Source organism: Ovis aries, chromosome 25, assembly GCF_016772045.2.
Source record: "Ovis aries strain OAR_USU_Benz2616 breed Rambouillet chromosome 25, ARS-UI_Ramb_v3.0, whole genome shotgun sequence".
Classification (NCBI taxonomy): Eukaryota; Metazoa; Chordata; class Mammalia; order Artiodactyla; family Bovidae; genus Ovis; species Ovis aries.
Window position 1 is genome coordinate 25,117,009 of NC_056078.1, and position 13,629 is coordinate 25,130,637.

The window sequence follows — 13,629 nt, forward strand, 5'->3', positions numbered from 1 at the left end:
TGCCGCCTTCCTGTCGGCGGGGGGAATTTTAGCAGTGCCTGGGGGCGCTTTGAGAAACGAGAGGAAGGGAAGGGGGCCACAAGAGGCTGAATAGCTAATGACCTGCCAGAGGAGGGGGCTTCTTTCTCTCGCCTTCGCCTCGACGCTGAAAGAGGGGAAGACAAAAATCTGGCGAGCGAGCTGCCCAGGCCGAGACTGGCCACTTCAAACAGCCCTTCAAACAAAAGGAGACGACGAAAAGAAAGCCCCACCTGTCTCCAGTGTTTGCTAAAATAATAATAAATAGATTTCGTTTAATAAATAATTACAAGAGATTGTAAAGTGGAGTGCTTTGGAAAACATCTACTGCGGGAGTCCCGCAGCCAGCCGTCACCTGCTCCCAAGGCTGGCAACTTTATTGTTAAGCCACCCCCCAACTAGTTTGCCTCTGATAAACTCTCCCTCGTTTTCACAATGACTGTTTACTCATAGTTAGCACAATATTACCTTTGCCGTGATAAACCCAGAAGGGGGAGACCTGGCCCCTGGCCCCTGGGCGCACCTGTCCCAGAAGCTGACACATGGATTTGGCACGGAGCAGGCCTCCCCCCGGGCCTTCCCCCGTGTACATTGGCCCAATTGCCACCCATTTATAACAGGTTGGCTGCAAGGCCTATCTCGGTCCTATTTGTCTTCTTTTATTGAAAGCATATGGTCTCCAGGGGCTCACTAGCCCCATATTTCATCTGCCGGGAGCTGGGGCGCTTCCGCAGGCTGGTGCAGCTCTGCGCGCTGCTCCCCACCCAACGGCTGCTGCACCAGCTGAGAGGATGGCGGAGGTGGGGTGGGGAAAGATAAGGAGGGCTCCTCCTTCGCGTTGGGAAAGAAGCTATTCCCCTAGAGATTCCCCCTCCCCAGCTCTGGGACCTCGTGCGCTCTTGAATGGCGAGGCAGTTCTTTTTCTTGGGTAGGTGAGAGGGCGCCATATGCCACCCCCCAGGGCGCACGAGGGAGCTCCGGCCCAGGGAGTCCTAAAACAAAGAGAAGAGAGGGCTGGGACCTCAGGAGCATCCGAGGTCTTTATTTGCAAATCCCCCTCCCTGCCTAGGGCCGCCTCCCCCGCCAGGCATCCGTAGCTCGCAAGCAGGGCTTGGAAACAAAGTGTCTACATTATCTCCGCCGCCGACAGAGAAAGTGAATGCGTGAAAAGGTGCATTGCGCACGAAGACACCTGTTGAAGCGGCGCCTCTTCTCAGCGCCTCTCTCTGTTTTGCCCTCGGTCAGGAGGGAGTGGGGGGTGGGAGGAGGGAGAGATACTGTGATTTGTGGCGACATATGTTGAGCAGATCGGTGTGTACTCTTCACAGGGACGCATGCACCCTCGCTCCCATACACACCCCGAGAGAAGGAGCAGCTGCTCCCCTTACCTTCTCCCGACATAATACCTGGGCCAGGCGCTTTGGCATAGCCTTTTGAGACTCCAGCTCTCACCCACCCTCTTTGCCTTCCGCCCCCACCCCGGTCCCAATCTTGGCAGCTCCGCTGTAGGACTTTATTGTCAAATTTAACAGATGCACGTTTGTTCCCAGCGCCTGGGCCTCACACACACACACACACACACACACACATACACACGCAGCCATCCACAGAAAACGCGACGGATGACACAGATGCGGAGCGCGACGTGTCCATATGCCAGGCTCCGCGCCCGCCTCGGCTGGGGAAACAAACAGGGCTGTGTGATTTTCCCTCCCCAGAAAGGAAGAAACGGGAACCGCCGGGGGGCCGTGAGGCCACCTCCAGGCACCTCTGATTTCGCGGTAGCCCGTTGGCGCGGTGACGCACTGCGAGGCACGGCCATGGGAGAGTGCAAGGTTGGAAGCAGAGCTCAGACGCAAAGGCTGCCCTTGGGAGAAGCCCTGAGGGCTGGACCTCTGGCCCTCGCAAGACCTCTGGGTTTCTAAACTCCTGAGTGGGGCAGACGCTTCTGTCCTCCCGGGATTCCAGGGAGTGAACATCCACCTGAGGCGCACCAGGACTGGAGGAGTCTGTTGGGCATCCTTTGCCTGCCCGCTTCTCTCCTCCGTGGGGGGCGTGCTCCCAGAGCAAGATGAGAGGAGCACTGGGTTGGGGGAGGGGGCCTGTCTCTGCCAATAGCCCTGTGCCACCCTGAGCGAATTATTTCACTCGGACCGCAGTTTTCCCTCTATTAAAGGACGAAGTTGCGAAGGAAATACTTTGTAATTTTCAAGTTTTGCAAAATTTAGAAGTCTTGGATAGCAGGGGGCCCTTGGGCTGTGAGTGAAGGAAAGCCAGAAAGAGTGCATCTCTCCTGCCTCCACACCCACACTGGTTCCTGGATCTGAATTTTTGGGTGGATAAGTCTCCCCAAAAGTTGTGGGGAAAGACAGGCACTGAAGGGTGTGAGAGTTCTCTTCTGTTCTTCCATCTTTCAATTTTCAGGGCACAGGCAGCCTTTGGGTGTCTCAGGACACTCAGGCATGCCTGATGATACCAGGCTTTCAGACCTTCATTTCTTCCAGTGCCAAGATGGACCTGGGAAGCTGGGTGGTGGGTGTATGGCTCTTAAGCCCCTTAACCTCTCCAGGCCTGTTTTTGGAGAAAAACATTCTCCTCCCACCCTCATGGACTCAACGGACATGAGTTTGAGCAAACTCTGGGAGATAGTGAAGGACAGGGAAGCCTGGCATGCTGCAGTTGATGGGGTCGCAAAGAGCTCGACATGACTTAGGGACTTAACAGCAACAACCCACCCTCATTGTGAGCTTGGATGAACTCTGCTCATTTTGAAAGATAGAGATCGCCTCCCTCAGTCTTTCACAAATTGTCTTTATTTTCTGTGTGTGTGTGTTGTTTTTTTTTTTGTTTTGTTTTTGGACTGTATGTGGTTCTGACATTTTTTATATTCCCTGGCCCATGGCAGGGGGTAGTCTTCTTTGGTAGAAGTCTCCTTTGTAGAAGCCAGGGCTTGTGCTGGCAGGGGAGCCCTCTGCCTGCTGGTCTCTCAGTTCCCCTACCCACCCACCCCAGTCCTATGGGGATTCTGTCTAAGTAGTGGGAATCTTAGGATGTCAGAACTGCTGTGAGGTGGGGATGAGAGCACATCGCTTCTTTAGGTCACCTTAGATGAGATACTCACCCCTCCTTCAGATGTCAGGTTGGGAAGGCAGCCTGGTAAAGGGATAGGGTAGAAGGTAGGGAGGGTCAAGGATTAATTTTAGATTAACTCCATGGAGAAGCAACAGAATGTAATACAGTGCAGTTTTCCACGAAGTCGTTAATAACATTTGTGTTCATATAGAAACTTGAAGGCAACAGATTACCTTCTCACTCAACCTGTCGGGGTGCCAGGAAGGGATTTTTCTTGTCCCTGTTTTGCTCCTGAAGCTCAAGGTCATAGAGTCTGGAACTCTTCTTCCCCATGTCCTCTCCAGCCATCTGGCAGGGATCTTTCATTTAGTCACCCTCCTGGCCCCTGCCCACCGCTCAGACTCCAGGGACTTCATCCTGCCACCCCATGGAGCCCTTTGGAGATGGGCAGGTCCCAGCCAGGGGATTGGGGACACAGGAGTTGAAGGGCTTGGGAACAATAAAGAAGGCAAGCTTTCCTTTCTTTCTGTCTTCCTGTGGCTTCCAGGAGCCTCCCTTAGCTCCCCAGCAGCACTGTGGAGGTGGGACCAGGCTTGCAGGATCTTGAGAGTGCAGGCCTTCTTAATTTGTTTGCCCAAGGCACCTCACTTAGGCTGACCGCAGCCCCAGCCCTGCTGAGAAGGCAATAAGCTTCATATTCCCCCTTGTTTAGACCATAAAGCAGATGGGCCCCAATTGTGTGGTTTTTTTTTATAACATGGCACTATCAGAAAATTATTTTAGGCACATACTTCAAAATATGGTAGCTACTTATAATTCTTCACATATTATGTACAATATAAAGCATATGCCAATGTAATTTATTATAAATGATGGATGTCTTTCTGTACCAGACAGTATAAGCAGTGGAAAAGAAAATGTGATTTGAGCCAGACACGCTGTGTTCCATTCTGGATTTCTGCATCTAGTAGCTGTGTACCTTCAGTGAGTAGACTCAGCCTCTGGGAGCCACCTTCATTTCCACACCTATAAAATGGGCATAATAAGAGAGTACCTATGTCATTGGGCTTAAATGATTGGATTCATGTAAAGTGATCAACATTAGCACATAGTGTGTGCTCAGTCTTTATGAATACAATGTAATATGTATGTTGTTAAACATACCTTCAAAGAAATTTGCATCCAAGAAATAAAAATACGTATATCTAGACGTTCTAATATGTGTTTCTCCTCATGCTCCCCTGTTCAGGCAAACCACTTTGAAGCCTGCAGTGTTAAGCAGCTTTGAAGCCTGCTGTGTTAAGCAACTTGTATAACAGTGTCATCCACAGTTATGACACAGGTTTACATTTGATGGGCTCTTTATCAACCACTATTATTGCTCAGCATACCAGTGAGGCCTCATGGTCAGAGATCTTAGTCCCAATCTATGTAGGAAGAAAAGGAGGCTTTAGAGAGCTGATGTGACTCACCCAGGGGCACCCAGTTTGTACTGTGGACTCTGAATAAGAATCTAGGTCTTCTGACCCCAAGGCTGTATCTCATCCATCCTGGCCCTCCCTTACACTGTGGACCCCACTTACGAGCTGGTTTTAATCACCGTCCACCACAGTTAGGCTTTTGCAGAACTACCAAGGAAGGGGGTGCAGGCTGATCGATGAGCTGGTGGTTTGTTCATTCACTCTTGTCCAGCAGAAACCACGGTGGGCTTGGGGGTCCCTGGCATGTGACTCTATTTGGTAGGTGGGAACACTTTGCAGATGTAAGTATAGAAGGGAGACTTCTATGCAGAGCTTCGAGTCTATAGAAAACTTCAAATCAAATTCCTGTCAAGGCAATTGCCCAGACACCAAGACGGCCCCAGTTAATCGGGCACAGCCTTACCTTCGTCCCATGAACGCTACGAAAGGTCCTTATGGGAGGGTAGTGGCCAGCTGTTCCCTACAGTCACTGAGGTTAGACTTAGGAGACGTGGTCTGAATTGAGAAAACAAACAGCGATTTAGGTTATTTATGACCTAGGTTAGGTTAGGTTTAGGCTATGTCTTCCCTAGTAGATAAACAAAGTGAGAATCCTCTTCAGATGAGGTAGAATCCTCTCTGTAAAGACCTCCCTTTCTCTGGCCTAGAATGATTATGCAGTCTCTATGATTAGAGGCAGGGGAATGGACTGGATGACCCCAGGAGACCCTATCCATCCCCATGGCTTCACCACTGAGACTGTTCAGTTTTGTAGAACACGCTTGAGGAGTCACTTGCCACAGGAGCCTTTCAAGATCATGGGTGGAATTTATTACTATAGTTCTTCAACTGAGTGAACTGGAAGTAACAACAGGTCCATCCTGAAGAATTACAGGACAACAGCACAAACCCAGGATGTGCTAGGTGTTGGGAGAAATATCAAGAACCAGAGGGTTAGGCTGAGAAAGACCTCCATTAGTATGCGGTCCCCAGCATTAAGTTGACACATGATTAGGAACTGAAGCTCAGAAAGGAAATGTGTCTTGTCCAAGGTCACACTGCAAGTGTGGGCGCATCAGAACCCAAGTCACTTTCCACTATTCCCTGATCAAGCCCCAGAGCCCTCCTTGCTCTGTGTTGTTCTCATCTGGGACCCAGCCTTCTCTGCCTGGTGTATGGAGGTCCTTGTCCTGTGTCTCCTGAAGTAGAGGATGAGCTCCCTGAGGACAGGGGCTGTGTCATGTTGAGAATTTAGCAGGGATGTTGTAAGGTAGGTCTCCAACAGAGACCAGCTTGAGGGGCTCAGACAGGTGAACATTATGTGAGATCTAGACATCTGGGCAGCAGCCAAAGGTTGATAGGATACGGAAGGAGTGGAAGAGGCTGCTGAGACTCATACTGCTGTGGTAAACTCTGATACAGGTGGTGGAGACAAGGCTGTGGAGGTGATGGAAGCAGAGAAGGGGAGGCACATGTTCCGTTTAAGGACGCAACCTAGAAGTTGTGTATATTACTTCTGTTTTGTTTCGATCAGCTAGTGTTTAATCCCAAGGCTCTGTGTAGCTGCAAGGGAGGTTGGGAAATATTGTCTGAAATCTGTTTGATTGTATGCCTAGTTGTAAGTTGGAAATCTGTTAACAACAGTCTTTATCACACTTAGTTATCGGAAAGGACAAACTTTTGGCTGCAGTAGAGATCCTTAATGTAGTGTCCATTCCCCCAGGCTAGGGGCTCCCAAGGATCATGAAACCCAGCAGTTGGTAGGCAATGTTCTGTGTATGCACGCACCCTTCTGGGCAGATTGAGAGTTTCATCAGGTCACCAAGGAGACTTGGCCCAATTCCCCAAACATTAAAAATTAGCTGTCTGAAGGTTGCTGAGAAATTTGGGGCAAGTCACAAAATCTCTTTGTGTGAATAAAGAGCTGAATAAAGTTCTGGTGAAACAAAGTGATAGTCTTTAAGTCATTTAGCATATACATACTGAAATCTAAAGTGGGCCAAGCACTGTGGTCAGCGCTAGGAATAAATCCAGTCTTGTCTCCAGAGCTCAGAGTCCTGTGGGGAGACAGCAGGCACCCAGATTAGGAATTACAGAACCTTTCTGTGCCTACTACACCAAATCAGCCCCTCTGGTAGCCCAGAAGTCTGAACATTTAGCAAGTCCTCCAGGTGCTATTGATACAAAGCCAGAGTTGGGGTGAGGCCACAGATGACTAATTTATAAGCATTTGATGAGGTCACTGCAGGCAAAGGTACAGGAACCAAGGCTGGGGAGATGAGTCCTGGGCTCCAGGTTCTAACTCCAGCTCTGCGGAACTGTAGACAGCTCTCTGTAGACTGCTCACTTATCTATGAAGAGGAGGTATTGAGAGCGATCAAGAATAGACTCTGAAGTAGACTCTGAATCTATGTAGGTTTGAATCCATGCTATGGATGGGTCTGAATCTCTTTGTAATGTTGGACTAATTACTTAATTTCTCTGACTTTGATTATTTTATCTAAAAATGGATGCAATCATAGCGCTCACATCCAAGGCTGTTTTAAATGAGATAATAGATGTCTAGCATTTAGAATAGTGCCCAGCTCATAGCAAGGGCAATGCTTTATTGAAGGTTACTGGGTGCTAGCTCCTGGGTTCTGAGCCAGTCTTTGATGGTCCACATTTCACACCCTGGGAAATGCCATAAGGACATGAGGGAAAGTCTGGAGACAAAGGACAAGTGAAAAAGACTAAGAGAAGGTAAAGGGTGATGTTCTGAAATATTAAAATATGCAGTATTTTCAGAGCCATGTCTTAGGAGAAAAAGTTGGTTCTACTTTTCCAGAGGTCTTTCCTGGCATTCCAGCTCCAACATAAATCTCCTGTCTTAGGATACCCATGCTTCTTTGTGTATGATCGAGGGGCTTATGTCACAGAAAAGAAGGTGAGGGGTTGGACACAGGATCATGGCATCCACTGGTTATTTCACATGCGGCACCTTTGAGAAGCTGCTGGCTTAGCAGAGTATTGGAAAGGGCTCCTGAAGGCACCACTGAGTCATCAAGGATAGAATACTATCCTCCAGAACACAGTATACAGTTTTGTTTGCTTGGTGAAATATAGTTGATGTACATTATGTCAGTTTCAGGTACACTACACAGTGATTTGACATTTGCATACATTATGAAGTAACCATCTATCTCTATACAAAATTATTACAGTATTGCTGACCATATTCCTTATGTTGTATATGACATTCCTGTGGCTTATTTATTTTATAACTGGAGGTTTTAACCTCTTAATCCCCTCTACCTATTTCAACCCTTTCTAGCCCCCTCGCCTCTGGAAACCACCCATTTATTGTCAGTGTCTATGAACCTTAATTTTTTTAGGTTCCACGTATAAGTGAGATACTTGTCTTTCTGTCTGACTTATTTCACTTAGCATAATAACCTCTATCCATCCACACTGTCACAAATTGAAAATTTTATTTTTTATGGCCAAATAATATTCCATTGTATATGTATGTGTATATATCTATATCTGTATTTATATCTTCTTGATCTATTCATCTATTAGCAGACATTTAGGTTGCTTCCATATCTTGGCTATTGTAAATAATGCTACAGTGAATACTGGTGTGTGTTTGTTTTATCGAATTAGTGGTTTTATTTTCTTTGGATAAATACCCAAAAGTGAAATTGCTCGATCATATGTCAGTTTGATTTTTTATTTTTTGAAGAACCTCTGTACTGTTTTCCATAATGGTTGCACCAATTTGCCATCTGTACCAACAGGGCATGAGGGTTCCCTTTCCTTCACATCCTCACCAACATTTGCTATTTGTTGTCTTTTTGATGATAGCCATTCTGACAGCAGTGGGGTGATATCTCTCTGTGGTTTTGATTTGCATTTCCCTGATTATTAGTGATGTCGAGTTTGAGCAAGCTCCAGGAGTTGGTGATGGACGGGGAAGACTGGCGTGCTGCAGTCCAGGGGGTCACAAAGAGTTGGACGTGACTGAGCAGCTGAGCTGAACTGAGTGATGGTGAGCGTCTTTTCATGCATCAGTTGGCCGTCTGTATGTCTTCTCTGGCAGACATAGTCTACATTCTAAATCAACCCTATATGGTGCTGTGTACTCAACAGGGTAGAAACATGAGTCCAGGAGTTGAGAAAGTAGAAGCAGGAATAGCCCCACTTTCTGTCACAGTCAATGATTCTTAGGGAATTTAGCTCTCTGGCCCCACCGTTCTGAGTATGCAGACCCTATGAACTCAAAAGGCCAGTCCTCCAATAGGGGATAGAACATGAATGCATGGAACTACAAGTTTAGCTTGCAGCCTTGGCATATCAAGTTCCTTGAAGCAGGGAGATGAGTCATCATTTTGGCAGAAGTAATTCATTTCAACCCCCAGAATGATGTAGACTGTTATTACAAGTGGCGGCAGGGCGTCTATCTGGATGATACACTTGGACAAATCTTGGTGGTAGATGGACAAGCGTATCAGCCATAGTCCAAGTAGGGCATGGTAATAAGGGCTCAGACCTCTCAGGGGTGAGGGGAAAGTCATGCTATCAGGTAAACCAGTGAACCCAGCAGAGATGCTGTCTATGGCAGAAGGAAATCTAGAATGGATAGAAAGGTGGGAGATTATGTGCTATCAGTTGTAGTCTGGGGTCAGACACATCACAGTTATTGTTTTGACAGCATTGTTGTTACAAAGTTATATCAGTTGTTGCCTGGAATCAGATATATAGCAACCCCAGATCAGATACATAGCCTTCAGTTTCTGAGTTTTCCCCTAGTAAATAAAAACTTTATGCAATTCTAGAGAAGTTGCACTCAGAATTTATACAGAGAAATTAATCTGAAATCTGAGCAGCATGAGGGGGTGGACTGTAGTGAATGCTACACTGGGGCTTCGTCCAGATCTCTCAACAATAAAGAGGTTACTCTTCTAGATACTAGGAGTGCCTGTGTCTGTCAGCCCTCTTCAAAGACTGCCCCAGGTGAATCGAGCTGCCATAGCTAACGCCATGTTCCTGTCTTGCAGCAGCCCACATCTGATGACTGGTCAAAGTAGGGTGTAGACAGCCATCCCCATTACCTACCCCAACTTGGGAAAACCTTAAGGACCATCCCGGCTTCAGAGCTTTGTTGGATGGAATGAGACCTTTGTTAAGAACATATCTCAGCCCAATGTCACCGTCTTTCCAACCTTGTTTTCCTCCTTTCCCCTCCACAGGCACTGGTTCTAAAAGAACGCTCATGCAGACTCCCCGAATGGTAATCTCCATCTCAGAGCCTGCTTCCTGGGGAAGCTGACTTGAGACGTTGCTTTGCAGATTGAGTGTTTTGGAGATAGTAACAGAACCATTGAACTTCCAGAGTTAGAAGGGATCATAAGGATAATCTTTTATTAGCTCAACCACTTCATCTTATAAATGACCCCAAAGTTCAAGAGCAGACTATGACTTGCCCGAAGTTAGAGACTGAATCCCATCACCCGGAACCATCTGCATGGTGTAGATTGCTTAAGAATTTGCTTCCTGATTGAACTCTTGGCTTGACACAAGGGCTAGCCAACTACAGTTAGCCACCTGCTTTTTCTAAATAAAGTTTTGTTGAAGCATGCTGCTGCTAAGTCACTTCAGTCGTGTCTGACTCTGTGCGACCCCATAGACGGCAGCCCACCAGGCTCCCCCGTCCCTGGGATTCTCCAGGCAAGAGTACTGGCTATGCTCATTGATTTTAGGTTATACAACAGCAGAGTTCAGTAGTCACAACAGAGATTTTATGGCCCACAGCACCTAAAGTATTTACTAACTGGCCATTTACAAAAAAGTTTGTTGACTACTCTTCTACCAGATGAATCAGTCAAGGTCCTGTTAGAAAAACTGTATACTAGGTACCTCAACTGAGGGAATTTAATATAGGAAATTGATCAAGTGCATGTTGGAAGCAAAAATTACCTGAAGGGGAAAAAGGAAAAACGTTGCACCAAGAACACAGTGTAGTAACTACAGGAAGCAGGTACTGCCTCTAGGACTGTGGGTTAGAATATACAAGTTTAGAGCAGAGGTTCCATGAAGCCAGGGCTCTGAGGAAGGATGTTGGCTGGTGCTGATACTGATAGCTAAGGAGAGTGGTGAGAGTGTGCCAAGAGTAACACAGAGAAGCCAGAGACGATTCGTCTCCAGGCTGGGAAGGCAACTCCAATCATAAGCTCTGCTGGCAACACGGGGTTTATCACACCACAGGGATGCTGAGATTGCCAGAGGAGGCTGGAAATTTCTTGCCTAGAATCAGTTTCTATTGTCAGGGCCATTCCTGGGGCAATGCTGATAGGAAATGCCAGCAAATAGGGAGTTCTCGCCTTTTTGTCTCCCAGGTACAATGTGGCTTGCATAGTTGATTCTAACACAGCAGAGCAGAAAATAGAAGAAGCTGAGAAATAGAAACACTATTGACCTGCCCTGTAGGCAAGGATGATTTGAAAGCTGGCAGTTAGCTGCCATCTCAAGCTCTCCCCAGGCCTGGCATTACTGGAGAAGGAGTAGGGTGTCAGGAGAAATAGGCCTATACCCCACAGACTTGCCCTGCTTGGGCTCTGGAGTTCCTCTCCTATTTGTGGGCAAGTCCCCCACTCCAGTACTCTTGCCTGGAAAATCCCATGGATGGAGGAGCCTGGGAGGCTGCAGTCCATGGGGTTGCTGAGAGTTGGACACGACTCAGCGACTTCACTTTCACTTTTCACTTTCCTGCATTGGAGAAGGAAATGGCAGCCCAGTCCAGTGTTCTTGCCTGGAGAATCCCAGGGACGGGGGAGCCTGGTGGGCTGCCGTCTATGGGGTCGCACAGAGTCGGACACGACTGAAACGACTTAGCAGTAGCAGCAGCAGCATAGGGAAAATGGTCAGATTAATGGGTTAGTCAAAGATATGCTTTAGGGATTGCCTTTATAGGATAAGCCTATAAAGAAGCATTCTTAACCACCCCAGGATAAAAGTGAAGTGAAAGTCGCTCAGTCGTGTCTGAGTCTTTGTGACCCCATGAACTATACAGTTCACGGAATTCTCCAGGCAAGAATACTGGAGTGGGTAGCCTTTCCCTTCTCCTGGGGATCTTCCCAACCCAGGGATCAAACCCAGGTCTCCTGTATTGCAGGCGGATTCTTTACCAGCTAAGCCACAAGTGTGCCCCAAAATATGTCTTGCCAAATATATCTGCTTCCTTCACAACTCAGATTAATATTATGAGTCTCATTAGCTCTGACTGGGACAAGAGGAATGAAATGCTCTGACTGGCTTAGCCCAGGGCCCCCGCTTTATCCCTGGAATACTGGGTATGAGGGTGGGGAGGGGAAATGAGGAACGGATTCAGAATGGGAAGGAGTTCCTCCAAAGTCAAGACACCGTAGTGTTACCAGTGCAAAAGTCCTTTATCAGAGGGAATGGGCAGGGCCCTAATAGAGTGTGAACAGAGTGTGGTGAGAGTGCAGACAGGCCAGAGATGATTTGTCTCCAGGCTGGGAAGGCAGCTCAGATCATAAGTTCTACTGGCAACACAGGGGTTATTATAGGACTTGGCCAGAAAATCGAGATGAGCCTGGCTGACCCAGAGTTCAGACAGACTCACATAGTACAGTGACTGATTGGGTGACCTCAGTGTCAGGCAGGATGGAGAGGGTATGGGGTGAGGTGCGGCTAGGTTGCCAAGTGTATCAGACTTGGGGACACTTAGTGACTTAACAGGTGGCTGTGTGAAGACGAAGAGATCCAGACTAGCAGCAGGAGGTGAGCCAAGATAGAGGGATACGACTGACACGGGTGGCCCTAGCTAGGCAGGGCCGAGCTCACCCTCTTCTGCCATGAGATATGGTGATTTCCCAGCAGGTGGCAACATCTCTGAAATTGTCCCTGCTTTCCCCGTAATCCCCTTTGTCATTCCCTGGCTCCTATGGGTTATGTTTCCTGGACTCTCAGCAGAACTGATTTCTGTCTGGGACCAGCCAATTGGAGACACTAGTGGGAGATTAAAGAGGGGGAAGAAGAGAAACTAGACTGTGTCTTCACCTTTCCTATCTATCTAAGGCAGCACCTCCAGTGGCAAATATACCAATTAAATTTTTTTAAACTTCTCTTCCATGGCTCTAGTCTCTCACCACTATGCATGATGTTATTTGGTAGGTTTTTGTCAATGGCTGCTATCAGGTTGAGGAAGGTCTCTTATTTCTAGTTCACTTAAAGTTTAAATCATGAATGACTGTTGGACTTTGTCAAATGCTTTTTGTGCATCCATCAAGATGATTGTATACTTTTATTCTTTAATGTGGTGAATTATATTATTGATTTTTAAAAATGTGAAACCAGCCTTGCAATACTGAGACAAAATTTATTTGGTCCTGATGTGTTATCCTTTTTATACACTGTAATTGATTTGCTAGTGTTTTGTTAAGGACTTTAACCCGTATGTTCAGGAAGGACATCGGTCTATAATTTCCTTGTGTAGATTTTTTTCAGTATTGTTGTCAGAGTTTTTCTGGCCACACAAAAATGAATTGGCAGACTGTGCCAGTTATCAACCTGTGGCTTTTCAACTCCAAATCCATTCTTCTTTGCCTGCTCTGTGATCAAGGAGCTGGTCGTGTGGGTATTTCTCCTTAGTCAGCATGTGCCACGTTAAGCTTTGTCGGTAGAGAATGCTAGAGTGATGCCGGAGGAGTGAAGCACGTTCTCCCCTTCCTGCAGCTTGAGCTCCCAGTACTTAGGCACATCAGCGTGGTGGCTCCTCCGCCTCCCTGTTCCTGCGGCAGATGGCAGCCAGCAGCCTTCCTGAGCACCTCTTCAGGTGGCTTGGCAGTGGAGTGCTACTGGTGAGGCCGCTCCCAGCAACTTTGTAGCGAGTTCCAAAGCATAGCACCTTGCTGTGGATGACGTGCTTCTGCATCTCGGAAGGCAGGTTCCCATCAAGTCACACAGCACCTCAGGCGCCTTAGCAACCTCCCCCCCCGCATCCAATGAGCCATGCCATGTCCTCTTCAATGAAGTCTGGATCTCAGCCCAGGGAGGGGGATCTTTATGATAGCCATAG